Raw genomic sequence first — 27,205 nt, forward strand, 5'->3', positions numbered from 1 at the left:
CTGGGGATGCACTGCAGTGAGTCCAGAGAGTGCACTGGCACCACTGGGGATGCACTACAGTGAGTCCAGAGATTGCACTGGCACCACTCGGGATGCAGTGCAGTGAGTCCAGAGAGTGCACTGGCACCACTGGGGATGCACTGCAGTGAGTCCAGAGAGTGCACTGGCACCACTGGGGATGCAGTGCACTTAGTCCAGAGAGTGCACTGACACCACTGGGGATGCCGTGCAGCGAGTCCAGAGAGTGCACTGGCACCACTGGGGATGCAGTGCAGTGAGTCCAGAGAGTGCTCTGGCACCACTGGGGATGCACTGCAGTGAGTCCAGAGAGTGCACTGGCACCACTGGGGATGCAGTGCACTTAGTCCAGAGAGTCCACTGACACCACTGGGGATGCCGTGCAGTGAGTCCAGAGACTTCACTGGCACCACTGGGAATGCAGTGCAGTGAGTGCAGAGAGTGCACTGGCACCACTGGGGATGCAGTGCAGTGAGTCCAGAGAGTGCACTGGCGCCACTGGGGATGCACTGCAGTGAGTCCAGAGAGTGCACTGGCACCACTGGGGATGCACTGCAGTGAGTCCAGAGAGTGCACTGGCACCACTGGGGATGCACTACAGTGAGTCCAGAGATTGCACTGGCACCACTGGGGATGCAGTGCAGTGAGTCCAGAGAGTGCACTGGCACCACTGGGGATGCACTGCAGTGAGTCCAGAGAGTGCACTGGCACCACTGGGGATGCAGTGCACTTAGTCCAGAGAGTGCACTGACACCACTGGGGATGCCGTGCAGTGAGTCCAGAGAGTGCACTGGCACCACTGGGGATGCAGTGCAGTGAGTCCAGAGAGTGCTCTGGCACCACTGGGGATGCAGTGCAGTGAGTCCAGAGACTGCACTGGCACCACTGGGGATGCACTGCAGTGAGTCCAGAGAGTGCACTGGCACCGCTGGTGATGCAGTCCAGTGAGTCCAGTGAATGCACTGGCACCACTGGGGATGCTGTGCAGTGAGTGCAGAGAGTGCACTGGCACCACCTGTGATGCAGTACAGTGTGTCCAGTGAGTGCACTGGCACCACTGGGGATGCAGTGCTGTGACTCCGGAGAGCGCACTGGCACCACTGGGGATGCAGTGTAGTCAGTCCAGTGAGTGCACTGGCACCACTGGGGATGCAGTGCAGTGAGTGCAGAGAGTGCAATGGCACCAATGGGGATGCACTTCAGTGAGTCCAGAGAGTGCACTGGCACCACTGGGGATGCAGTGCAGTGAGTCCAGAGATTGCACTGGCACCACTGGGGATGCAGTGCTGTGACTCCAGAGAGCGCACTGGCACCACTGGACATGCAGTGCAGTGAGTGCAGAGAGTGCACTGGCACCACTGGGGATGCACTTCAGTTTGTCCAGAGAGTGCACTGTCACCACTGGGGATGCAGTGCAGTGAGTCCAGAGAGTGCACTGGCACCACTGGGGAAGCAGTGCAGTGAGTCCAGAGAGTGCACTGGCACCACTGGGGATGCAGTGCAGTGAGTCCAGAGAGTGCACTGGCACCACTGGGGATGCACTGCAGTGAGTCCAGAGATTGCACTGACACCACTGGGGATGCAGTGCAGTGAGTCCAGAGAGTGCACTGGCACCTCTGGGGATGCACTACAGTGAGTCCACAGAGTGCACTGGCACCACTGGGGATGCTCTGCAGTGAGTCCAGAGATTGCACTGGCACCACTGGGGATGCAGTGCAGTGAGTGCAGAGAGTGCACTGGCACCACTGGGAATGCACTTCAGTGAGTTCAGAGAGTGCACTTGCACCACTGGGGATGGGTTTCAAGCCAACTGCATTAACCGCTCATGCTTCTTTCTTATGAGACGTTAGTAAACCAATTACATAGCCTTGTCAAGACTAAATCACAGGTAAAAATCCTGTACATCTCATGTGGCCAACCACTCCCAACTAGGATTCCAAGAACCAGGAGGTTCGGTGAAAATAGGGCTAGTGCTATTAGAGGGGTGATTATTAGGGTAAGCCCTAAGCTGTCTTTAATGGAGAAGTATGGGTGGAATGGGATTTTGTCGCAGTCTGATACGATTCCTAGTGGGTTATTTGAGCCTGATTCGTGTAGGAAGGTTAGGTGGACTAGGGTGATTCCTGCAATTAGGAAGGGCAGTAGGAAGTGGATGGCGAAGAATCGGGTTAAGGTTGGATTGTCTACTGAGAATCCTCCTCAGGCTCATTCTACTAGAGTTTGCCCAATGTACGGGATGGCTGAGAATAGGTTGGTGATTACGGTGGCCCCTCAGAATGACATTTGTCCTCATGGTAGGACATACCCTACGAAGGCAGTTGCTATTAGGGTGAGTAGGAGGATTACTCCTGTGTTTCAGGTTTCTTTGTATAGGTAGGAGCCGTAGTAGAGGCCTCGTCCGATGTGTAAGTAGATGCAGATAAAGAAGAGCGAAGCACCGTTGGCGTGGAGGTTGCGGATGAGCCATCCGTACTGGACGTCTCGGCATGTGTGAGCTACTGAGGAGAAGGCGAGTGAAGTGTCTGCGGTGTAGTGTATGGCTAGTAGCAGGCCTGTTAGGATTTGTGTGGCTAAGCAGATGGCTAGAAGGGAGCCGAAGTTTCATCAGGCAGAGATGTTGGAGGGGGCGGGTAGGTCGATTAGGGAGTTGTTGATTATTTTTAGTAGGGGATGGGATTTGCGGATGTTAGGGGCCATTAGTGAGTCTGTGTGTTATTAGGATTATTACCAGGATGGAGAGGGCGAAGGATCCTAGGTAGGCCTTAATTAGCCCTGTGTGTATTGAGGTTGCGGCTTTGCTTGCGGCTACTTGTAGTTCAGCAAGGCCCTCTGGCCCTATTTTTTTGAGTCAGGAGAGGTCGATCAAGTGTAGGGCAATGTTTTGTCCCTTTTCTAGTAGGTTTTTGGAGAAGAATCGGTGTACTAGGGGGTTGAAGTACCCTAATGCAGAGGAGAAGTTTATGAGGGGGTTTGGTTTGGGGTGAGTGAGGGTGTGTGTTATGTTCGATAGTTCTAGGGCTAGGATGATTCCTAGGATTGTTATGAGGATGGCAGCGGTTTTGGTGATAAGGGGTATGGTTATTGGGGGGGTTTTGGTTGGTGTGATGAAAGAGGTAATGATTATTCCTGCTGTAATGCTGCCTAGGGCGAGTCGGGTTAGGGGGGCGGTGATTAGTGGGTTGTTTTCGTTTATTGATACTATTGGGGGGATTCGGGTTTGTCCAGCTTGGACTAGGATGGTTATGCGGATGCTGTAGGTTGCGGTGAATGCTGTGGCTATAAGGGTTAGGAGTAGGGCTCAAGTATTTAGGTATGATGTGTTTAAGCTTTCGATGATGAGGTCTTTTGAGTAGAATCCGGCTAGGAATGGGGTTCCTATCAGCGCCAGGTTTCCGATGGTTAGGCAGGAAGTAGTGACTGGGAGTATTTTCTGTAGGCCTCCTATCTTTCGGATATCTTGTTCTCCGTTTAGGTTGTGGATGATAGACCCTGAGCATAGGAATAGTATGGCTTTAAAGAAGGCATGGGTTGAGATGTGTAGGAAGGCTAGTTGTGGGAGGTTTAGTCCGATAGTGACTATTATTAGTCCTAGTTGGCTAGATGTTGAGAAAGCAATGATTTTTTTGATGTCATTTTGGGTTAGGGCGCATGTGGCAGCGAATAGGGTTGATAGAGCACCTAGGCATAGGCAGGCAGTTAGGGCTGTCTGGTTGGTGGCTAGCAGGGGGTGCATGCGGATGAGCAGGAAGATTCCGGCTACTACTATGGTACTGGAGTGCAGTAGGGCTGATACTGGGGTGGGGCCTTCTATTGCTGTGGGCAGTCATGGGTGGAGTCCAAATTGGGCGGATTTTCCTGCGGCTGCGAGGATTAATCCTATGAGGGGGAGGATTGGGGTTTGGTGGGGGTGTACGGCTTGTTGGATCTCTCAGGTGTTGAATGTTGAAGCTAGTCATGCTATGCTCAGGATCAGTCCGATGTCTCCGATTCGGTTGTAGATTACGGCTTGTAGGGCGGCGGTGTTGGCATCTGCTCGGCCTTGTCATCAGCCGATGAGAAGGAAGGACATGATTCGTACTCCTTCCCAGCCTACGAATAGGAGGAATATGTTGTTTGCGGTTGTTAGGAGGAGTATGGCGACTAGGAATGTCAGTAGGTAGGTGAAAAATTTTGTTACGTATGGCTCTGAGGCCATGTATCATATGGCGAATTGTAGGATTGATCATGTTACAAATAGGGCGATTGGAAGAAATGTTATTGAGTATTGGTCTATTTTTAGGCTCAGGGGGATTTTAAAGTTTATAATGAATTTTCACTCCCAGTGGCAGGTGACAGATTCTACTCCCGAGTAGATGAATGCGGTTGTAGGGGCTAGGCTAATTAGGAATGCGGTTTTAACAGCGCGGGTGGTGGCTTGTGGGGTGTTTTTAAAGTTTTTAAATAGAAATGGCAGGATGATTGGGGTTAGGAGGATTGTCAGCGTGAGTAGTGTGAGGGAGTTGATTAGTAGTGTGGGGTTCACTACTTTTACTTGGATTTGCACCAAGATGGGTGGTTCCTAAGACCAGTGGATTGCTGTTATCCTTTAAAAGTAAGGGGGCTGAGGTTTTAGGCTCAGATGTAAGAGTTAGCAGCTCTTGTTGGTTAAACCCTCCCCTCGGCAGGTAAGAAGGTTTGAACTTCTATTCTTAGAATCACAGTCTAATGTTTGGTTTAAACTATACTTGCATGAGGGGATTCCGGAGATCAGTTCGGGTTTGAGGATTAGGAGGAATATTGGGATAATGTGGAGTGTTATGAGCAGGTGTTCTCGCGTGGTTGAGTTTTGCATAGATGTGATGTGGGAGGGGATTGAGCCTCGTTGGGTCATTAGTAGTATGAATAAGGTGTAGGAGGCGGTTAGTAGGGTTGCGATTCCTGTTAGGATGATCGTGAAGGCAGATCAGTTGAATAAGGTGATTATAATGGTTAGCTCTGCTATGAGGTTTGTTGTTGGGGGTAAGGCTATGTTTGTTAGATTGGCCAGCAATCATCAGGTAGCTATGAGTGGTAGGAGAGGTTGTAGGCCTCGTGTGAGTAGTAGAATTCGGCTGTGCGTACGTTCATAGTTTGTGTTGGCTAGGCAGAATAGTATGGAGGAAGTTAGTCCATGGGAAATTATTAGGATCATTGCCCCTGAGAATGATCAGTGGGTTTGGATTATTCCTGCGGCGATAACTAGGCCTATGTGGCTAACGGATGAATAAGCGATTAGTGATTTTAGGTCTGTCTGTCGTAGGCAGATTGAGCTAGTCATTAGGGCGCCTCATAGGGCCAGGGTTAGGAAGGGGTAGTGCAGGAGGTTGGACAGTGGGCCCATAAATAGAGTGACTCGTATAATTCCGTATCCTCCTAGCTTTAGTAGTAGGGCGGCGAGGAGTATTGAGCCTGCGATGGGTGCTTCTACGTGGGCTTTTGGCAGTCAGAGGTGTAGGCCGTATAGTGGGGCTTTTACTATGAATGCTATGAGCAGTGCTAGACCTGATAGTATTCCTGTCCATGAGGTGGATAGGGTTGGGTGGGTTAGTTGTAGGGTTGGCAGGTGCAGGGTGCCAATTTTCACGTATAGGTGTATGATTGTGATTAGCAGGGGTAGAGAGCTTACTGGCGTGTAGAATAGCAGGTAGATGCCAGCGCTTAGGCGTTCTGGTTGGTTCCCCCATCGGGTGATTAAGATTAGGGTGGGAATGAGGGTTGCTTCAAATGAGATGTAAAATAGTGCTAGTTCTGTGGTGGAAAAGGCTAGTAGGATGAATGGCTGGACTGCGACTAAGGTTGAGATAAAGATTCGTTTGCGTTGTAGGGGTTCTTGTTGCAGGTGGTTTTGGCTTGCTATGATTATGAGTGGGAGTAGTCAGCAGGATAGTACTAGGAGGGGGGATGAGATTTGGTCAATTCCTGTTCAGTTGGATAAAAATTTGTAGGGGTAGTAGGTTGGGATTAATCACTGTAGGCTTAGGGCAGCGATTAGGAGGCTGTATAAGGTGGTGTTAGTCCATAGAAATTTTGGTGGAGACAGCAGGGCTGTTGGAAGAAGTATGATTGTGGGTAGGATGATTTTTAGCATTGCAGGAGGTTTAGGTTGTGTAGATGGTCGGAGCCATGTGTGCGGGTGGAGGCTACTAGGATGGCCAGGCCTGTGCCCGCCTCACACGCTGAGAAGGTTAGCATGAGAATTGGTACCATGGTGAATGAGGAGACTTGGTTTTCGATGGATCATATTGATAGGCCTACGAATATCGATAATATTATGCTTTCAAGGCATAGTAGGGCGGATACTAGGTGGGTTCGGTGGAAGGCTAGTCCTAGTCCGCTGAAAATGAAGGCTGAGTAGAAGCTTAAATGTAGGGGCGACATAAGAAAGTTACAGGGTTGGCTGTAATCTGCTGGGTCGAAACCAGCTATCTTTTTGGTTAGACTAACTTTCTGTTATTCTGCTCATTCTAGGCCCCCTTGAATTCACTCGTAGGCCAGTCCGAGTGTTAGGAGAAGGAGGATCACTACAGTTCAGGTGAGGGTCATTAGGGGGGATTGGAGTTGGACGGCTCATGGCAGGGGGAGTAGGAGGGCGATTTCTAGGTCGAATAGGACGAACAGGATGGCTACTGAGGAAGAATCGGACTGAGAATGGTAATCGAGCAGATCCAAGTGGGTCGAATCCACATTCGTACGGTGAGAGTTTCTCTGAGTCGGGGTTTATTTGGGCGAGTCAGAAGTTTAATGCGGTTAGGGCGGCGCTTAGGATTGATGATAGGGCGAATATGAACATGAGTGCGTTCATTGCTCTCCTCTGGGTTTATACCAGATTCTAGAGATTGGAAGTCAATTGTAATTAATATACTAGAAGAGCAAGATCCTCATCAGTAGATGGTTATGTAGAGGAATAGTCAGATGACGTCTACGAAGTGTCAGTATCAGGCTGCTGCCTCGAATCCGAAGTGGTGGTCTGATGTAAAGTGGAACTTGATCAGTCGGAAGAGGCAGACGGTCAGGAAGGAGGATCCGATGATTACGTGGAGTCCGTGGAATCCAGTGGCAACGAAGAAGGTAGATCCGTAGACGCTATCGGCGATTGAGAATGGGGCTTCGTGGTATTCTATTGCTTGTAGGGCTGTGAAGTAGAATCCCAGGAGGATCGTTAGGGTTAGGGCGTGGATGGCGTGTTTTCGGTTTCCTTCTGTGATGCTGTGATGGGCTCACGTTACGGTAACGCCTGAGGCTAGTAGGATGGCTGTGTTTAGTAGGGGGACTTCTATCGGGTTGAGTGGTTTAATTCCTGTTGGGGGTCATTGGCCTCCTAGTTCTGGGGTTGGGGCCAGGCTCGAGTGGAAGAACGCTCAGAAGAACCCTAAGAAGAAGAATGCTTCGGATGTGATGAAAAGGATTATGCCGTATCGTAGGCCTTTTTGGACTGTGGGAGTGTGATGGCCTTGGAAGGTGCTTTCTCGTACAATGTCTCGTCATCATTGGAGTATTACTAGGAGTATTGAGATGAGGCCTAGGGTTAGTAGTATGGATGAGTTGTAGTGGAATCACATGATTAATCCTGAGGTTGTGAGTAGGGCGGCGGCTGCCCCGAAGATTGGTCAAGGGCTTGGGTCAACTATGTGGTATGAGTGTGCTTGGTGTGCCATTAGATGTTTTCTTGTAAGTATAGGCTTAGAAGGAGCACGAAGACGTAGGCCTGGATTATGGCTACTGCTACTTCTAGGATGGTTAGGAGTAGTAGGATGATTATTGTTAGGATGGATACTGCAGGAAGGGTGGGTATTAATGCAATGGAGGCTGTAGAGATGAGTTGGATGAGTAAGTGTCCTGCTGTAAGGTTGGCTGTAAGGCGGACTCCGAGGGCTAGGGGGCGGATTAGTAGGCTGGTTGTTTCGATCAGGATTAGTGCGGGGATTAGGGGTGTAGGGGTACCTTCGGGTAATAGGTGGGCTAAAGAGGCTGATGGTTGGTTTCGTAGGCCTGTTAGTAGTGTGGCGAGCCATAGTGGGAAGGCTAGGGCTATGTTCATAGATAGTTGGGTGGTTGGGGTGAATGTATATGGAAGGAGGCCTAGAAGGTTGATTGTAAGAAGTATGATTATTAGGGATGTAAATATTATGGCTCATTTGTGGCCATTTTTGTTGAGTGGGACTATTAGTTGTTTTGTGATTAGGTGAAGGAGTCATGTTTGGATAGTAGAAAGGCGGTTGTTGATTCATCGGTTGTTTGGGGACGGGAATAGTAGGGCTGGGAAGAGTAGGGATAGTAGGATTAAGGGGATGCCGAATAGATTGGGGCTGGAAAATTGGTCAAAGAAGCTTAGGTTCATGGTCAGGATCATGGTGTGGGTTTGGTAGTGAGGGAGGTCTTATTTGATGGGGGGTTGGTTGTGGTGAAGGCTAGTAGTTTTGGTTGGATGAGGAGTGCTAGGGTTAATCAGGTTATAATTATGATTGAAAATCATGGTGCGGGGTTAAGCTGTGGCATATCATTAAGGAGGGGGAAGTCCCTCTTTGGCTAGCTTAAAAGGCTAGTGCTGTTGCATAGCTTCTTAATGATTAGGATGATGATAGAAGGGACGATCAGGCCTCGAAATGTGGGAGTGGGGTTGATTCTACTACAATGGGTATGTAGCTGTGATTAGCCCCGCAAATTTCTGAGCATTGTCCGTAAAAAATCCCAGGCCGGGTGGTAATGAATGAAGTTTGGTTTAGTCGGCCTGGGATTGCGTCTGTTTTAACTCCGAGCGTTGGGACTGCTCAGGAGTGGAGTACGTCTCCTGCAGTAATGATCACGCGGATGGGGGATTCTATTGGAATAACTACGCGGTGGTCAACTTCTAGCAGTCGGAAGTGGCCGTTGGGTAAGTCTGGGGTGGGCACTATGTAGGAGTCGAATGATAGGTCTTTGAAGTCTGTGTATTCGTAGCTTCAGTATCATTGGTGGCCGATGGCTTTTAGGGTGAGGTCTGGTTCGTCGATTTCGTCCATTATGTAGAGGATTTGTAGGGATGGGAGGGCGAGGAGTACCAGGACGATAGCAGGTAGGATTGTCCAGATCAGCTCTACTTCTTGGGCGTCTACAGCATTGGACGAGAGTTTTTCTGTTAGTATGTGGGCTAAAAGGTAGAGAACTAGGCTGCAGATAGCTAGGGCAACGATTAGGGCGTGGTCGTGGAATTCAACGAGTTCTTCTATGATGGGTGATGAGGCGTCTTGGAATCCTAGTTGGGAGTGGTTGGCCACATGAGATGTACAGGATTTTTACCTGTGATTTAGTCTTGACAAGGCTATGTAATTGGTTTACTAACGTCTCATAAGAAAGAAGCATGAGCGGTTAACCTCCTGGGAGACCCAGAAAACTTCACCCCAGCAAACCCGCTAGTAACCCCACCACACATCAAGCCAGAATGATACTTCCTATTCGCCTACGCCATCCTACGTTCAATCCCAAATAAACTAGGAGGCGTATTAGCACTGGCCGCCTCCGTACTGATCCTATTCCTAATCCCATTCCTGCACAAATCAAAACAACGAGCAATAACATTCCGACCACTCTCCCAGCTCCTATTCTGAGTACTAGTTGCCGACCTCCTCGTCCTAACATGAGTAGGAAGCCAACCCGTCGAACACCCATTCATCATCATCGGCCAACTCGCTTCAATCGCCTACTTCACTATCCTCCTATTTCTCCTCCCCGCCGCAAGCGCCCTAGAAAACAAAATACTCAACTGCTAAATACTCTAATAGTTTATAAAAACATTGGTCTTGTAAACCAAAGATTGAAGACTTACCACTTCTTAGAGTACCCCAAACTCAGAAAAAAAGGACTCAAACCTTTATCTCCAGCTCCCAAAGCTGGCATTTTCAATAAACTATTCTCTGACCCTAACCCCTAAACCGCCCGAATAGCACCCCGCGACAACCCCCGCACAAGCTCCAATACAACAAACAAAGTCAACAACAGCCCCCAACCCGCCACTAAAAACATCCCTGCCCCATGTGAATAAAACATGGAAACTCCACTAAAATCCGACCGAACAACAAACACCCCAACATTATTCACAGTAGAAACCCCGAACTTCCAAGCCCCCATAAACCCCCCAAACACCAACCCCCCAAAAACAATTGCCACAAACGCTACTGCACATCCAATCACCCGTCAATCCCCCCAAGCCCCAGGGAAAGGCTCCGCTGCTAAAGCTACTGAATAAACAAACACCACCAGCATACCCCCCAAATACACCATAAACAGCACTAAAGCCACGAACGAAACCCCAAGGCCCAGCAACCACCCGCGCCCCGCCACAGACGCTAACACCAAACCAACAACCCCATAATACGGCGAAGGATTCGACGCCACACCCAAAACACCCACCGCAAAGCAAATCCCTAAAAAAAACATAAAATAAGTCATTATTCCTGCCCGGACACTACCCGAGGCCTGCGGCTCGAAAAGCCGCCATTGTTCTCAACTACAGGAACTAACCGCAAGCCCCCAATAATTCTACCCCATCTATGCCATTATGCTTAACCCCCCCCCCCTCCCCCCCCGAGGCGGGGGTATTTGGTTATGCATATTTGTGCATAAATTTATATACCCCATATACATACATACTATAGTACCAGTAATATACATTATATACGGACTATCTTATAAGCAGGTGCTAAACCCATACATGTACACGGCCATTAAACCCTTAACCACACTCCTACCAAACCACCCGGCATGAATGTTCTAGGACCATACCCCACAACACCCAATACAACTCCACTCAAGCGCATAACAAGACCCCATTTTAATGAATGCTCACAGGACATGCTCCAACAACAACTCTCCACCACATATCTCATGCAGTTCGTATCAGACGGATTTATTAATCGTACTCCTCACGTGAAATCAGCAACCCGTTGCACATAATGTCCGGTATGACTAGCTTCAGGCCCATACGTTCCCCCTAAACCCCTCGCCCTCCTCACATTTTTGCGCCTCTGGTTCCTCGGTCAGGGCCATCCATTGGGTTCACTCACCCCTCCTTGCCCTTCAAAGTGGCATCTGTGAGTACTTTCACCTTCTCAATGCGTAATCGCGGCATGTTCCAGCTTTTTGGCGCCTCTGGTTCCTCTTATTTTTTCCGGGGTTACCTCACAGGTGGCTATTCCCAGTGATCTCGGGGGTCCCACAATCTAAGCCTGGACACACCTGCCTCACGGCCTATCCTATATTTCAAGGGTCCCTCGATGAGACGGTTGGCGTATATGGGGAATCATCCTGACACTGATGCACTTTGACCACATTCAGTTAATGTTACCTCCACCCTCCGGGTTAAATGGGGCTATTGGATGAATGCTCGTTGGACATAGCACAAAACAACAAATCATTAAGCGCAACCCCTGCGCTTCACAAACTAAACCAGTAAACTTTCGCTAACCACCATGTAGCATAAACCTTCATCGCCCAATCCCAGCAAACTACCTCTAAAACTCCATTAATCATCCCTTCCATGACATCATCGGAACGATGTATATATACACACAAACACATACAAAATAACTTAAACTTATTAGAGAAACTCCAGTACTAAAAATAGTAAACACAAGCAATAATTTCATATACTTCACTCTCACTCACCACTCAACTATCAGCTAACCACACCCCCGTCCACATAGCTTAACACAAAGCATGGCACTGAAGTTGCCGAGATGGCATAAAACATGCCTGCGGACAAAAGACTTAGTCCTAACCTTACGGTTGGTTTTTGCTAAATATATACATGCAAGTATCCGCGCCCCAGTGTAAACGCCCTCGACCACCTACCCCCATACAGGCCTTGAGGAGCGGGTATCAGGCACACCCAAGTAGTAGCCCAAGACGCCTCGCTAAGCCACGCCCCCACGGGTATTCAGCAGTAATTAACATTAAGCAATGAGTGCAAACTTGACTTAGTTATAGCAACAGCCTAACTTCAAGGGTTGGTAAATCTTGTGCCAGCCACCACGGTCATACAAGAAACCCAAATCAACCGTCCTATTGACACGGCGTAAAGAGTGGTAAAATGCCTATCCTAGCTAACTAAGATCAAAATGCAACTGAGCTGTCATAAGCCCAAGATGCACCTAAACACACCATTAAGATGATCTTAGGAACTAACGACTGATTTAAACCCACGAAAGCCAGGGCCCAAACTGGGATTAGATACCCCACTATGCCTGGCCCTAAATCTTGATACTTACTTTACCGAAGTATCCGCCAGAGAACTACGAGCACAAACGCTTAAAACTCTAAGGACTTGGCGGTGCCCCAAACCCACCTAGAGGAGCCTGTTCTACAATCGATAATCCCCGATTAACCCAACCACCCCTTGCCAACACAGCCTACATACCGCCGTCGCCAGCCCACCTCGAATGAGAGCACAACAGTGGACACAATAGCACCCCGCTAATAAGACAGGTCAAGGTATAGCCTATGGAGTGGAAGAAATGGGCTACATTCCCTATTCATAGGGCACACGGAAAGAAGCGTGAAACCACTTCTGGAAGGCGGATTTAGCAGTAAAGTGGGACAATAGAGCCTACTTTAAGCCGGCCCTGGGGCACGTACATACCGCCCGTCACCCTCCTCAAAAGCCACATCCCACATAACTAATACCATAAATACGCTGAAGATGAGGTAAGTCGTAACAAGGTAAGTGTACCGGAAGGTGTACTTGGAATATCAAGACGTAGCTATAACACCAAAGCACTCAGCTTACACCTGAAAGATATCTACTAGACCGGATCGTCTTGAAGCCCCCCCTCTAGCTCAACCACACAAATAGTACACCAAAACTAAAGAATTTACTAAACTAATTAAACTAAAGCATTTTACAGTCTTAGTATAGGCGATAGAAAAGACACTTAGACGCGATAGAGACCCCAGTACCGTAAGGGAAAGATGAAATAGCAGTGAAACAATCAAAGCGACAGACAGCAAAGATCAACCCTTGTACCTTTTGCATCATGGTTTAGCGAGAACAACCAAGCAAAGTGAACTAAAGTTTGCCCCCCCGAAACCCAAGCGAGCTACTTTCAAGCAGTTAAAGAGAGCGAACCCGTCTCTGTTGCAAAAGAGTGGGATGACTTGTCAGTAGAGGTGAAAAGCCAACCGAGCTGGGTGATAGCTGGTTACCTGTGAAACGAATCTAAGTTCCCCCTTAATCCTCCCTACCGGACATCCTGAACCCTAATGAGATGATTAAGAGCTATTTAATGGAGGGACAGCTCCATTAAAAAAGGACACAACCTCGACTAGCGGATAATTCTTACTACTGATCCTACCGTGGGCCCTAAAGCAGCCATCAAAAAAGAGTGCGTCAAAGCTCCACCACCTAAAAATACCAAAATAAGATGATTCCCTTATCACAAACAGGTCAACCTATGAATATAGGAGAATTAATGCTAAAATAAGTAACTCAGGGCCACACCCCTCTAACGGCGCAAGCTTACATAGAAACATTATTAACAGACCTAGACAGATACAAAAACCCCTACAAGACCACGTATTAACTAACCCTGTTAACCCGACTCAGGAGCGCCTATAAGAGCGATTAAAATCTGTGAAAGGAACTCGGCAAATTAATAAGGCCCGACTGTTTACCAAAAACATAGCCTTCAGCAAATTAAACAAGTATTGAAGGTGATGCCTGCCCGGTGACTTAGGTTTAACGGCCGCGGTATCCTAACCGTGCAAAGGTAGCGCAATCAATTGTCCCATAAATCGAGACTTGTATGAATGGCTAAACGAGGTCTTAACTGTCTCTCACAGATAATCAGTGAAATTGATCTCCCCGTGCAAAAGCGGGGATGTGAACATAAGACGAGAAGACCCTGTGGAACTTAAAAATCAACGACCACCGCGAATCCTCAATCAACCCCACTGGGGCCACTACCATCGCAGAGCCTGGTCGATATTTTTCGGTTGGGGCGACCTTGGAGGAGAACAAATCCTCCAAAAACAAGACCATACCTCTTTACCTAGAGCTACCCCTCAAAGTGCTAACAGTGACCAGACCCAATATAATTGATTAATGGACCAAGCTACCCCAGGGATAACAGCGCAATCCCCCTCAAGAGCCCATATCGACAGGGGGGTTTACGACCTCGATGTTGGATCAGGACATCCTAATGGTGCAGCCGCTATTAAGGGTTCGTTTGTTCAACGATTAACAGTCCTACGTGATCTGAGTTCAGACCGGAGCAATCCAGGTCGGTTTCTATCTATGACACACTCTCCCCAGTACGAAAGGACCGGGAAAGTGGGGCCAATACCACAAGCACGCCCCCCCCCTCTAAGCAGTGAAACCAACTAAACCGTGAAGAGGGCCTTCCCCCACCACTTTCAATCCTAGAAAAGGACCAGCTAGAGTGGCAGAGCCCGGCAAGTGCAGAAGGCTTAAGCCCTTTCCCCAGAGGTTCAAATCCTCTCCCTAGCTTCACCCATGATTCAAATAACAACACTAAGCTGCCTCGTTATATCCCTCCTATACATCATCCCAATCCTGATTGCCGTAGCCTTCCTAACCCTAGTAGAACGGAAAATCCTAAGCTACATACAATCCCGCAAAGGCCCTAACGTTGTCGGGCCTTTTGGCCTACTTCAACCATTTGCGGACGGACTGAAACTATTTACCAAAGAGCCCATCCGACCCTCTACCTCTTCCCCACTTCTATTCATTCTGATACCAATACTAGCCCTTGTCCTAGCCCTCACCACTTGAGCACCACTACCACTCCCATTTCCCCTAGCAGATCTAAACCTCGGAGTTCTCTTCCTAATAGCCATGTCAAGCCTAGCTGTCTACTCAGTCCTATGATCAGGCTGAGCCTCGAACTCAAAATACGCACTAATCGGAGCCCTACGGGCAGTAGCACAGACCATTTCATACGAAGTGACACTGGCCATAATCCTGCTATCAATAATCATACTAAGCGGAAGCTACACACTCAGCTCCTTTGCCGTCGCACAGGAGCCTCTATACTTCATTTTCTCCTCATGACCCCTAGCAATAATATGATACGTATCCACCCTAGCAGAGACAAACCGAGCTCCTTTTGACCTCACAGAGGGTGAATCTGAGCTAGTCTCAGGGTTTAACGTTGAATACGCCGCAGGACCCTTCGCCTTATTCTTCCTAGCTGAATATGCGAACATTATGCTAATAAATACACTTACAGCCATCATATTCCTAAACCCAAGCGCCCTAGGGCCACCCACAGAACTATTCCCCGTCATCCTAGCCACAAAAGTCCTCCTACTATCTTCTGGTTTCTTATGGGTCCGAGCTTCATACCCACGATTCCGATATGACCAACTAATGCACCTACTATGAAAAAACTTCCTACCCCTCACACTAGCTCTGTGCCTCTGACACATCAGCATACCTATCTGCTATGCAGGCCTACCTCCTTACATAAGGAAATGTGCCTGAACTACAAAGGGTCACTATGATAAAGTGAACATAGAGGTATAACAGCCCTCTCATTTCCTGTTGACCTTAGAAAAGTAGGAATTGAACCCACACAAGAGAAATCAAAATTCTCCATACTTCCCTTATATTATTTTCTAGTAGAGTCAGCTAATCAAGCTATCGGGCCCATACCCCGAAAATGATGGTTTAACCCCCTCCTCTACTAATGAACCCTTACGCGACCCCAATCATAACCTTCAGCCTCATCTTGGGCACCACAATCACAATTTCCAGCAACCACTGAGTTCTGGCCTGGACAGGACTGGAGATCAACGCACTAGCCATCATTCCCCTAATTGCCAAATCCCACCACCCACGAGCAGTAGAAGCCGCAACGAAATACTTCCTAACCCAAGCAGCTGCTTCCGCCCTGGTCCTATTCTCTAGCATAACCAATGCCTGAGTCACCGGCCAATGAGACATCACACAAATAAACCACCCAACCTCCTGTCTACTACTGACAGCAGCAATCGCTATTAAACTGGGCCTAGTGCCATTTCACTTCTGATTCCCAGAAGTACTACAAGGATCGCCACTAATAACAGCCCTGCTACTCTCGACCCTCATAAAATTCCCCCCACTAACCCTGCTCCTACTAACATCCAAATCCCTCGACCCAGCTCTACTCACCGCCATGGCCCTAGCCTCAACAGCACTAGGAGGCTGAATAGGACTGAACCAAACACAAACACGCAAAATCCTAGCCTTCTCGTCCATCTCCCACTTAGGCTGAATCGCCATCATCCTAGTTTACAGCCCCAAATTGGCCTTACTTACCTTCTACCTATACACAATCATAACATCAGCCGTATTCCTAGCCCTTAACAAAATCAAAGCCCTTAACCTATCCATGATCACAACCTCATGAACAAAAACCCCAGTGCTAAACGCCACCCTAATACTAGTACTTTTATCCCTAGCAGGCCTCCCCCCATTAACAGGCTTTATACCAAAGTGACTTATCATCCAAGAACTAACTAAACAGGAAATAACACCAGCAGCCATGGCAATTGCCATGCTATCACTGCTCAGCCTCTTCTTCTACCTACGCCTCGCATACCACTCAACAATTACCCTTCCCCCCAACTCCTCTAACCACATAAAACAATGATACACTAGCAAAGCCCCAAGCACACCTACTGCGGTCCTTGCCTCACTATCAATCCTCTTACTTCCCCTGTCCCCAATAATACATGCCATTGTCTAGAAACTTAGGATAACACCCCAAACCGAAGGCCTTCAAAGCCTTAAACAAGAGTTAAACCCTCTTAGTTTCTGCACATTAAGACTTACAGAATATTAACCTGTATCTTCTGAATGCAAGTCAGACGCTTTAATTAAGCTAAAGCCTCCCTAGACAGATGGGCTTCGATCCCACAAAACTCTAGTTAACAGCTAAATGCCTAAACCAATTGGCTTCTGCCTACAAAGACCCTGACGCACCCTAGTGCGCATCGATGAGCTTGCAACTCAACATGAATTTCACTACAGAGCCGATAAGAAGAGGAATTAAACCTCTGTAAAAAGGACTACAGCCTAACGCTTCAACACTCAGCCATCTTACCCGTCACCTTCATCAACCGATGACTATTTTCCACTAACCATAAGGATATTGGCACCCTGTACCTCATCTTCGGGGCATGAGCAGGAATAGTCGGCACCGCACTCAGCCTATTAATCCGCGCAGAACTAGGACAACCAGGAACTCTCCTAGGCGACGACCAAATTTACAATGTAATCGTTACCGCTCACGCCTTTGTAATAAGCTTCTTTATAGTCATACCCATCATGATCGGAGGATTCGGCAACTGATTAGTCCCCCTCATAATCGGTGCCCCCGACATAGCATTCCCGCGAATAAACAACATAAGCTTTTGACTCCTCCCCCCATCATTCCTCCTCCTACTAGCCTCATCCACTGTAGAAGCTGGCGCCGGCACAGGCTGAACTGTCTACCCTCCCCTAGCAGGTAACCTTGCCCACGCCGGAGCTTCAGTAGACCTGGCTATCTTCTCACTCCACTTAGCCGGTATCTCCTCCATCCTTGGGGCCATCAACTTTATCACCACAGCCATCAACATAAAACCCCCCGCACTCTCACAATACCAAACCCCACTATTTGTCTGATCCGTACTAATTACCGCCATCCTACTCCTTCTATCACTCCCCGTACTCGCCGCCGGTATTACAATATTACTAACTGATCGAAACCTAAACACCACATTCTTCGACCCCGCTGGAGGAGGAGACCCAATCCTGTACCAACACCTATTCTGATTCTTCGGACACCCAGAAGTCTATATTCTGATCCTACCGGGGTTCGGAATCATCTCACACGTAGTCACGTACTACTCAGGCAAAAAGGAGCCCTTCGGCTACATGGGAATAGTCTGAGCCATACTATCCATCGGCTTCCTAGGATTCATCGTCTGAGCTCACCACATGTTTACAGTAGGAATAGACGTTGATACCCGAGCCTACTTTACATCAGCCACTATAATCATTGCCATCCCTACCGGAATCAAAGTATTTAGCTGACTAGCCACCCTGCACGGAGGAACAATCAAATGAGACCCCCCCAATACTATGAGCTCTAGGATTTATCTTCCTATTTACCATCGGAGGATTAACAGGAATCGTTCTTGCAAACTCTTCCCTAGACATCGCCCTGCACGACACGTACTACGTAGTTGCCCACTTCCACTACGTCCTATCCATAGGCGCCGTCTTTGCCATTCTAGCAGGATTTACTCACTGATTCCCACTACTCACTGGGTTTACCCTACACCAAACATGAGCAAAAGCCCACTTCGGGGTAATATTTACAGGAGTAAACCTAACGTTCTTCCCCCAGCACTTCCTAGGCCTAGCAGGAATACCCCGACGATACTCGGACTATCCCGACGCCTACACACTATGAAACACCATTTCCTCCTAGTCCTAGGACTTAGAGAAACTCCAGTACTAAAAATAGTAAACACAAGCAATAATTTCATATACTTCACTCTCACTCACCACTCAACTATCAGCTAACCACACCCCCGTCCACATAGCTTAACACAAAGCATGGCACTGAAGTTGCCAAGATGGCATAAAACATGCCTGCGGACAAAAGACTTAGTCCTAACCTTACGGTTGGTTTTTGCTAAATATATACATGCAAGTATCCGCGCCCCAGTGTAAACGCCCTCGACCACCTACCCCCATACAGGCCTTGAGGAGCGGGTATCAGGCACACCCAAGTAGTAGCCCAAGACGCCTCGCTAAGCCACGCCCCCACGGGTATTCAGCAGTAATTAACATTAAGCAATGAGTGCAAACTTGACTTAGTTATAGCAACAGCCTAACTTCAAGGGTTGGTAAATCTTGTGCCAGCCACCGCGGTCATACAAGAAACCCAAATCAACCGTCCTATTGACACGGCGTAAAGAGTGGTAAAATGCCTATCCTAGCTAACTAAGATCAAAATGCAACTGAGCTGTCATAAGCCCAAGATGCACCTAAACACACCATTAAGATGATCTTAGGAACTAACGACTGATTTAAACCCACGAAAGCCAGGGCCCAAACTGGGATTAGATACCCCACTATGCCTGGCCCTAAATCTTGATACTTACTTTACCGAAGTATCCGCCAGAGAACTACGAGCACAAACGCTTAAAACTCTAAGGACTTGGCGGTGCCCCAAACCCACCTAGAGGAGCCTGTTCTACAATCGATAATCCCCGATTAACCCAACCACCCCTTGCCAACACAGCCTACATACCGCCGTCGCCAGCCCACCTCGAATGAGAGCACAACAGTGGACACAATAGCACCCCGCTAATAAGACAGGTCAAGGTATAGCCTATGGAGTGGAAGAAATGGGCTACATTCCCTATTCATAGGGCACACGGAAAGAAGCGTGAAACCACTTCTGGAAGGCGGATTTAGCAGTAAAGTGGGACAATAGAGCCTACTTTAAGCCGGCCCTGGGGCACGTACATACCGCCCGTCACCCTCCTCAAAAGCCACATCCCACATAACTAATACCATAAATACGCTGAAGATGAGGTAAGTCGTAACAAGGTAAGTGTACCGGAAGGTGTACTTAGAATATCAAGACGTAGCTATAACACCAAAGCACTCAGCTTACACCTGAAAGATATCTACTAGACCGGATCGTCTTGAAGCCCCCCCTCTAGCTCAACCACACAAATAGTACACCAAAACTAAAGAATTTACTAAACTAATTAAACTAAAGCATTTTACAGTCTTAGTATAGGCGATAGAAAAGACACTTAGACGCGATAGAGACCCCAGTACCGTAAGGGAAAGATGAAATAGCAGTGAAACAATCAAAGCGACAGACAGCAAAGATCAACCCTTGTACCTTTTGCATCATGGTTTAGCGAGAACAACCAAGCAAAGTGAACTAAAGTTTGCCCCCCCGAAACCCAAGCGAGCTACTTTCAAGCAGTTAAAGAGAGCGAACCCGTCTCTGTTGCAAAAGAGTGGGATGACTTGTCAGTAGAGGTGAAAAGCCAACCGAGCTGGGTGATAGCTGGTTACCTGTGAAACGAATCTAAGTTCCCCCTTAATCCTCCCTACCGGACATCCTGAACCCTAATGAGATGATTAAGAGCTATTTAATGGAGGGACAGCTCCATTAAAAAAGGACACAACCTCGACTAGCGGATAATTCTTACTACTGATCCTACCGTGGGCCCTAAAGCAGCCATCAAAAAAGAGTGCGTCAAAGCTCCACCACCTAAAAATACCAAAATAAGATGATTCCCTTATCACAAACAGGTCAACCTATGAATATAGGAGAATTAATGCTAAAATAAGTAACTCAGGGCCACACCCCTCTAACGGCGCAAGCTTACATAGAAACATTATTAACAGACCTAGACAGATACAAAAACCCCTACAAGACCACGTATTAACTAACCCTGTTAACCCGACTCAGGAGCGCCTATAAGAGCGATTAAAATCTGTGAAAGGAACTCGGCAAATTAATAAGGCCCGACTGTTTACCAAAAACATAGCCTTCAGCAAATTAAACAAGTATTGAAGGTGATGCCTGCCCGGTGACTTAGGTTTAACGGCCGCGGTATCCTAACCGTGCAAAGGTAGCGCAATCAATTGTCCCATAAATCGAGACTTGTATGAATGGCTAAACGAGGTCTTAACTGTCTCTCACAGATAATCAGTGAAATTGATCTCCCCGTGCAAAAGCGGGGATGTGAACATAAGACGAGAAGACCCTGTGGAACTTAAAAATCAACGACCACCGCGAATCCTCAATCAACCCCACTGGGGCCACTACCATCGCAGAGCCTGGTCGATATTTTTCGGTTGGGGCGACCTTGGAGGAGAACAAATCCTCCAAAAACAAGACCATACCTCTTTACCTAGAGCTACCCCTCAAAGTGCTAACAGTGACCAGACCCAATATAATTGATTAATGGACCAAGCTACCCCAGGGATAACAGCGCAATCCCCCTCAAGAGCCCATATCGACAGGGGGGTTTACGACCTCGATGTTGGATCAGGACATCCTAATGGTGCAGCCGCTATTAAGGGTTCGTTTGTTCAACGATTAACAGTCCTACGTGATCTGAGTTCAGACCGGAGCAATCCAGGTCGGTTTCTATCTATGACACACTCTCCCCAGTACGAAAGGACCGGGAAAGTGGGGCCAATACCACAAGCACGCCCCCCCCCTCTAAGCAGTGAAACCAACTAAACCGTGAAGAGGGCCTTCCCCCACCACTTTCAATCCTAGAAAAGGACCAGCTAGAGTGGCAGAGCCCGGCAAGTGCAGAAGGCTTAAGCCCTTTCCCCAGAGGTTCAAATCCTCTCCCTAGCTTCACCCATGATTCAAATAACAACACTAAGCTGCCTCGTTATATCCCTCCTATACATCATCCCAATCCTGATTGCCGTAGCCTTCCTAACCCTAGTAGAACGGAAAATCCTAAGCTACATACAATCCCGCAAAGGCCCTAACGTTGTCGGGCCTTTTGGCCTACTTCAACCATTTGCGGACGGACTGAAACTATTTACCAAAGAGCCCATCCGACCCTCTACCTCTTCCCCACTTCTATTCATTCTGATACCAATACTAGCCCTTGTCCTAGCCCTCACCACTTGAGCACCACTACCACTCCCATTTCCCCTAGCAGATCTAAACCTCGGAGTTCTCTTCCTAATAGCCATGTCAAGCCTAGCCGTCTACTCAGTCCTATGATCAGGCTGAGCCTCGAACTCAAAATACGCACTAATCGGAGCCCTACGGGCAGTAGCACAGACCATTTCATACGAAGTGACACTGGCCATAATCCTGCTATCAATAATCATACTAAGCGGAAGCTACACACTCAGCTCCTTTGCCGTCGCACAGGAGCCTCTATACTTCATTTTCTCCTCATGACCCCTAGCAATAATATGATACGTATCCACCCTAGCAGAGACAAACCGAGCTCCTTTTGACCTCACAGAGGGTGAATCTGAGCTAGTCTCAGGGTTTAACGTTGAATACGCCGCAGGACCCTTCGCCTTATTCTTCCTAGCTGAATATGCGAACATTATGCTAATAAATACACTTACAGCCATCATATTCCTAAACCCAAGCGCCCTAGGGCCACCCACAGAACTATTCCCCGTCATCCTAGCCACAAAAGTCCTCCTACTATCTTCTGGTTTCTTATGGGTCCGAGCTTCATACCCACGATTCCGATATGACCAACTAATGCACCTACTATGAAAAAACTTCCTACCCCTCACACTAGCTCTGTGCCTCTGACACATCAGCATACCTATCTGCTATGCAGGCCTACCTCCTTACATAAGGAAATGTGCCTGAACTACAAAGGGTCACTATGATAAAGTGAACATAGAGGTATAACAGCCCTCTCATTTCCTGTTGACCTTAGAAAAGTAGGAATTGAACCCACACAAGAGAAATCAAAATTCTCCATACTTCCCTTATATTATTTTCTAGTAGAGTCAGCTAATCAAGCTATCGGGCCCATACCCCGAAAATGATGGTTTAACCCCCTCCTCTACTAATGAACCCTTACGCGACCCCAATCATAACCTTCAGCCTCATCTTGGGCACCACAATCACAATTTCCAGCAACCACTGAGTTCTGGCCTGGACAGGACTGGAGATCAACGCACTAGCCATCATTCCCCTAATTGCCAAATCCCACCACCCACGAGCAGTAGAAGCCGCAACGAAATACTTCCTAACCCAAGCAGCTGCTTCCGCCCTGGTCCTATTCTCTAGCATAACCAATGCCTGAGTCACCGGCCAATGAGACATCACACAAATAAACCACCCAACCTCCTGTCTACTACTGACAGCAGCAATCGCTATTAAACTGGGCCTAGTGCCATTTCACTTCTGATTCCCAGAAGTACTACAAGGATCGCCACTAATAACAGCCCTGCTACTCTCGACCCTCATAAAATTCCCCCCACTAACCCTGCTCCTACTAACATCCAAATCCCTCGACCCAGCTCTACTCACCGCCATGGCCCTAGCCTCAACAGCACTAGGAGGCTGAATAGGACTGAACCAAACACAAACACGCAAAATCCTAGCCTTCTCGTCCATCTCCCACTTAGGCTGAATCGCCATCATCCTAGTTTACAGCCCCAAATTGGCCTTACTTACCTTCTACCTATACTAGGATGGCCTCTAGCAGGATTTACTCACTGATTCCCACTACTCACTGGGTTTACCCTACACCAAACATGAGCAAAAGCCCACTTCGGGGTAATATTTACAGGAGTAAACCTAACGTTCTTCCCCCAGCACTTCCTAGGCCTAGCAGGAATACCCCGACGATACTCGGACTATCCCGACGCCTACACACTATGAAACACCATTTCCTCCATCGGCTCCCTAATCTCAATAGTAGCCGTAATCATACTAATATTCATCATCTGAGAAGCCTTTTCGGCCAAACGAAAAGTCCTACAACCAGAACTAACTACCACAAACGTTGAATGAATCCACGGCTGCCCTCCCCCATGCCATACTTTCGAGGAACCGGCCTTCGTCCAAGTACAAGAAAGGAAGGAATTGAACCCTCACATGCTGGTTTCAAGCCAACTGCATTAACCGCTCATGCTTCTTTCTTATGAGACGTTAGTAAACCAATTACATAGCCTTGTCAAGACTAAATCACAGGTAAAAATCCTGTACATCTCATGTGGCCAACCACTCCCAACTAGGATTCCAAGACGCCTCATCACCCATCATAGAAGAACTCGTTGAATTCCACGACCACGCCCTAATCGTTGCCCTAGCTATCTGCAGCCTAGTTCTCTACCTTTTAGCCCACATACTAACAGAAAAACTCTCGTCCAATGCTGTAGACGCCCAAGAAGTAGAGCTGATCTGGACAATCCTACCTGCTATCGTCCTGGTACTCCTCGCCCTCCCATCCCTACAAATCCTCTACATAATGGACAAAATCGATGAACCAGACCTCACCCTAAAAGCCATCGGCCACCAATGATACTGAAGCTACGAATACACAGACTTCAAAGACCTATCATTCGACTCCTACATAGTGCCCACCCCAGACTTACCCAACGGCCACTTCCGACTGCTAGAAGTTGACCACCGCGTAGTTATCCCAATAGAATCCCCCATCCGCGTGATCATTACTGCAGGAGACGTACTCCACTCCTGAGCAGTCCCAACGCTCGGAGTTAAAACAGACGCAATCCCAGGCCGACTAAACCAAACTTCATTCATTACCACCCGGCCTGGGATTTTTTACGGACAATGCTCAGAAATTTGCGGGGCTAATCACAGCTACATACCCATTGTAGTAGAATCAACCCCACTCCCACATTTCGAGGCCTGATCGTCCCTTCTATCATCATCCTAATCATTAAGAAGCTATGCAACAGCACTAGCCTTTTAAGCTAGCCAAAGAGGGACTTCCCCCTCCTTAATGATATGCCACAGCTTAACCCCGCACCATGATTTTCAATCATAATTATAACCTGATTAACCCTAGCACTCCTCATCCAACCAAAACTACTAGCCTTCACCACAACCAACCCCCCATCAAATAAGACCTCCCTCACTACCAAACCCACACCATGATCCTGACCATGAACCTAAGCTTCTTTGACCAATTTTCCAGCCCCAATCTATTCGGCATCCCCTTAATCCTACTATCCCTACTCTTCCCAGCCCTACTATTCCCGTCCCCAAACAACCGATGAATCAACAACCGCCTTTCTACTATCCAAACATGACTCCTTCACCTAATCACAAAACAACTAATAGTCCCACTCAACAAAAATGGCCACAAATGAGCCATAATATTTACATCCCTAATAATCATACTTCTTACAATCAACCTTCTAGGCCTCCTTCCATATACATTCACCCCAACCACCCAACTATCTATGAACATAGCCCTAGCCTTCCCACTATGGCTCGCCACACTACTAACAGGCCTACGAAACCAACCATCAGCCTCTTTAGCCCACCTATTACCCGAAGGTACCCCTACACCCCTAATCCCCGCACTAATCCTGATCGAAACAACCAGCCTACTAATCCGCCCCCTAGCCCTCGGAGTCCGCCTTACAGCCAACCTTACAGCAGGACACTTACTCATCCAACTCATCTCTACAGCCTCCATTGCATTAATACCCACCCTTCCTGCAGTATCCATCCTAACAATAATCATCCTACTACTCCTAACCATCCTAGAAGTAGCAGTAGCCATAATCCAGGCCTACGTCTTCGTGCTCCTTCTAAGCCTATACTTACAAGAAAACATCTAATGGCACACCAAGCACACTCATACCACATAGTTGACCCAAGCCCTTGACCAATCTTCGGGGCAGCCGCCGCCCTACTCACAACCTCAGGATTAATCATGTGATTCCACTACAACTCATCCATACTACTAACCCTAGGCCTCATCTCAATACTCCTAGTAATACTCCAATGATGACGAGACATTGTACGAGAAAGCACCTTCCAAGGCCATCACACTCCCACAGTCCAAAAAGGCCTACGATACGGCATAATCCTTTTCATCACATCCGAAGCATTCTTCTTCTTAGGGTTCTTCTGAGCGTTCTTCCACTCGAGCCTGGCCCCAACCCCAGAACTAGGAGGCCAATGACCCCCAACAGGAATTAAACCACTCAACCCGATAGAAGTCCCCCTACTAAACACAGCCATCCTACTAGCCTCAGGCGTTACCGTAACGTGAGCCCATCACAGCATCACAGAAGGAAACCGAAAACACGCCATCCACGCCCTAACCCTAACGATCCTCCTGGGATTCTACTTCACAGCCCTACAAGCAATAGAATACCACGAAGCCCCATTCTCAATCGCCGATAGCGTCTACGGATCTACCTTCTTCGTTGCCACTGGATTCCACGGACTCCACGTAATCATCGGATCCTCCTTCCTGACCGTCTGCCTCTTCCGACTGATCAAGTTCCACTTTACATCAGACCACCACTTCGGATTCGAGGCAGCAGCCTGATACTGACACTTCGTAGACGTCATCTGACTATTCCTCTACATAACCATCTACTGATGAGGATCTTGCTCTTCTAGTATATTAATTACAATTGACTTCCAATCTCTAGAATCTGGTATAAACCCAGAGGAGAGCAATGAACGCACTCATGTTCATATTCGCCCTATCATCAATCCTAAGCGCCGCCCTAACCGCATTAAACTTCTGACTCGCCCAAATAAACCCCGACTCAGAGAAACTCTCACCGTACGAATGTGGATTCGACCCACTTGGATCTGCTCGATTACCATTCTCAGTCCGATTCTTCCTCAGTAGCCATCCTGTTCGTCCTATTCGACCTAGAAATCGCCCTCCTACTCCCCCTGCCATGAGCCGTCCAACTCCAATCCCCCCTAATGACCCTCACCTGAACTGTAGTGATCCTCCTTCTCCTAACACTCGGACTGGCCTACGAGTGAATTCAAGGGGGCCTAGAATGAGCAGAATAACAGAAAGTTAGTCTAACCAAAAAGATAGCTGGTTTCGACCCAGCAGATTACAGCCAACCCTGTAACTTTCTTATGTCGCCCCTACATTTAAGCTTCTACTCAGCCTTCATTTTCAGCGGACTAGGACTAGCCTTCCACCGAACCCACCTAGTATCCGCCCTACTATGCCTTGAAAGCATAATATTATCGATATTCGTAGGCCTATCAATATGATCCATCGAAAACCAAGTCTCCTCATTCACCATGGTACCAATTCTCATGCTAACCTTCTCAGCGTGTGAGGCGGGCACAGGCCTGGCCATCCTAGTAGCCTCCACCCGCACACATGGCTCCGACCATCTACACAACCTAAACCTCCTGCAATGCTAAAAATCATCCTACCCACAATCATACTTCTTCCAACAGCCCTGCTGTCTCCACCAAAATTTCTATGGACTAACACCACCTTATACAGCCTCCTAATCGCTGCCCTAAGCCTACAGTGATTAATCCCAACCTACTACCCCTACAAATTTTTATCCAACTGAACAGGAATTGACCAAATCTCATCCCCCCTCCTAGTACTATCCTGCTGACTACTCCCACTCATAATCATAGCAAGCCAAAACCACCTGCAACAAGAACCCCTACAACGCAAACGAATC

General features: G+C 48.0%; 2 long non-coding RNA genes across 2 annotated transcripts in view; one reads left to right on the forward strand and one right to left on the reverse strand.

Moving 5' to 3' along the window:
* LOC310901946 overlaps window positions 1–9,785 on the reverse strand; it is a 160,802-nt gene extending 151,017 nt beyond the window's left edge. The window contains exon 1 of the long non-coding RNA XR_014586325.1: window positions 9,387–9,785. This is a non-coding gene — a long non-coding RNA (uncharacterized lncRNA). The remainder of the gene's footprint in view (window positions 1–9,386) is intronic.
* Window positions 1–26,140, forward strand: part of LOC310901947 — a 152,764-nt gene extending 126,624 nt beyond the window's left edge. The window contains exon 2 of the long non-coding RNA XR_014586326.1: window positions 1,969–26,140. This is a non-coding gene — a long non-coding RNA (uncharacterized lncRNA). The remainder of the gene's footprint in view (window positions 1–1,968) is intronic.
* The last annotated feature ends 1,065 nt before the right edge of the window (window positions 26,141–27,205 follow it).

The sequence above is a fragment of the Anser anser genome (assembly GCF_964211835.1).
Source record: "Anser anser genome assembly, chromosome: 6".
Lineage (NCBI taxonomy): Eukaryota > Metazoa > Chordata > Aves > Anseriformes > Anatidae > Anser > Anser anser.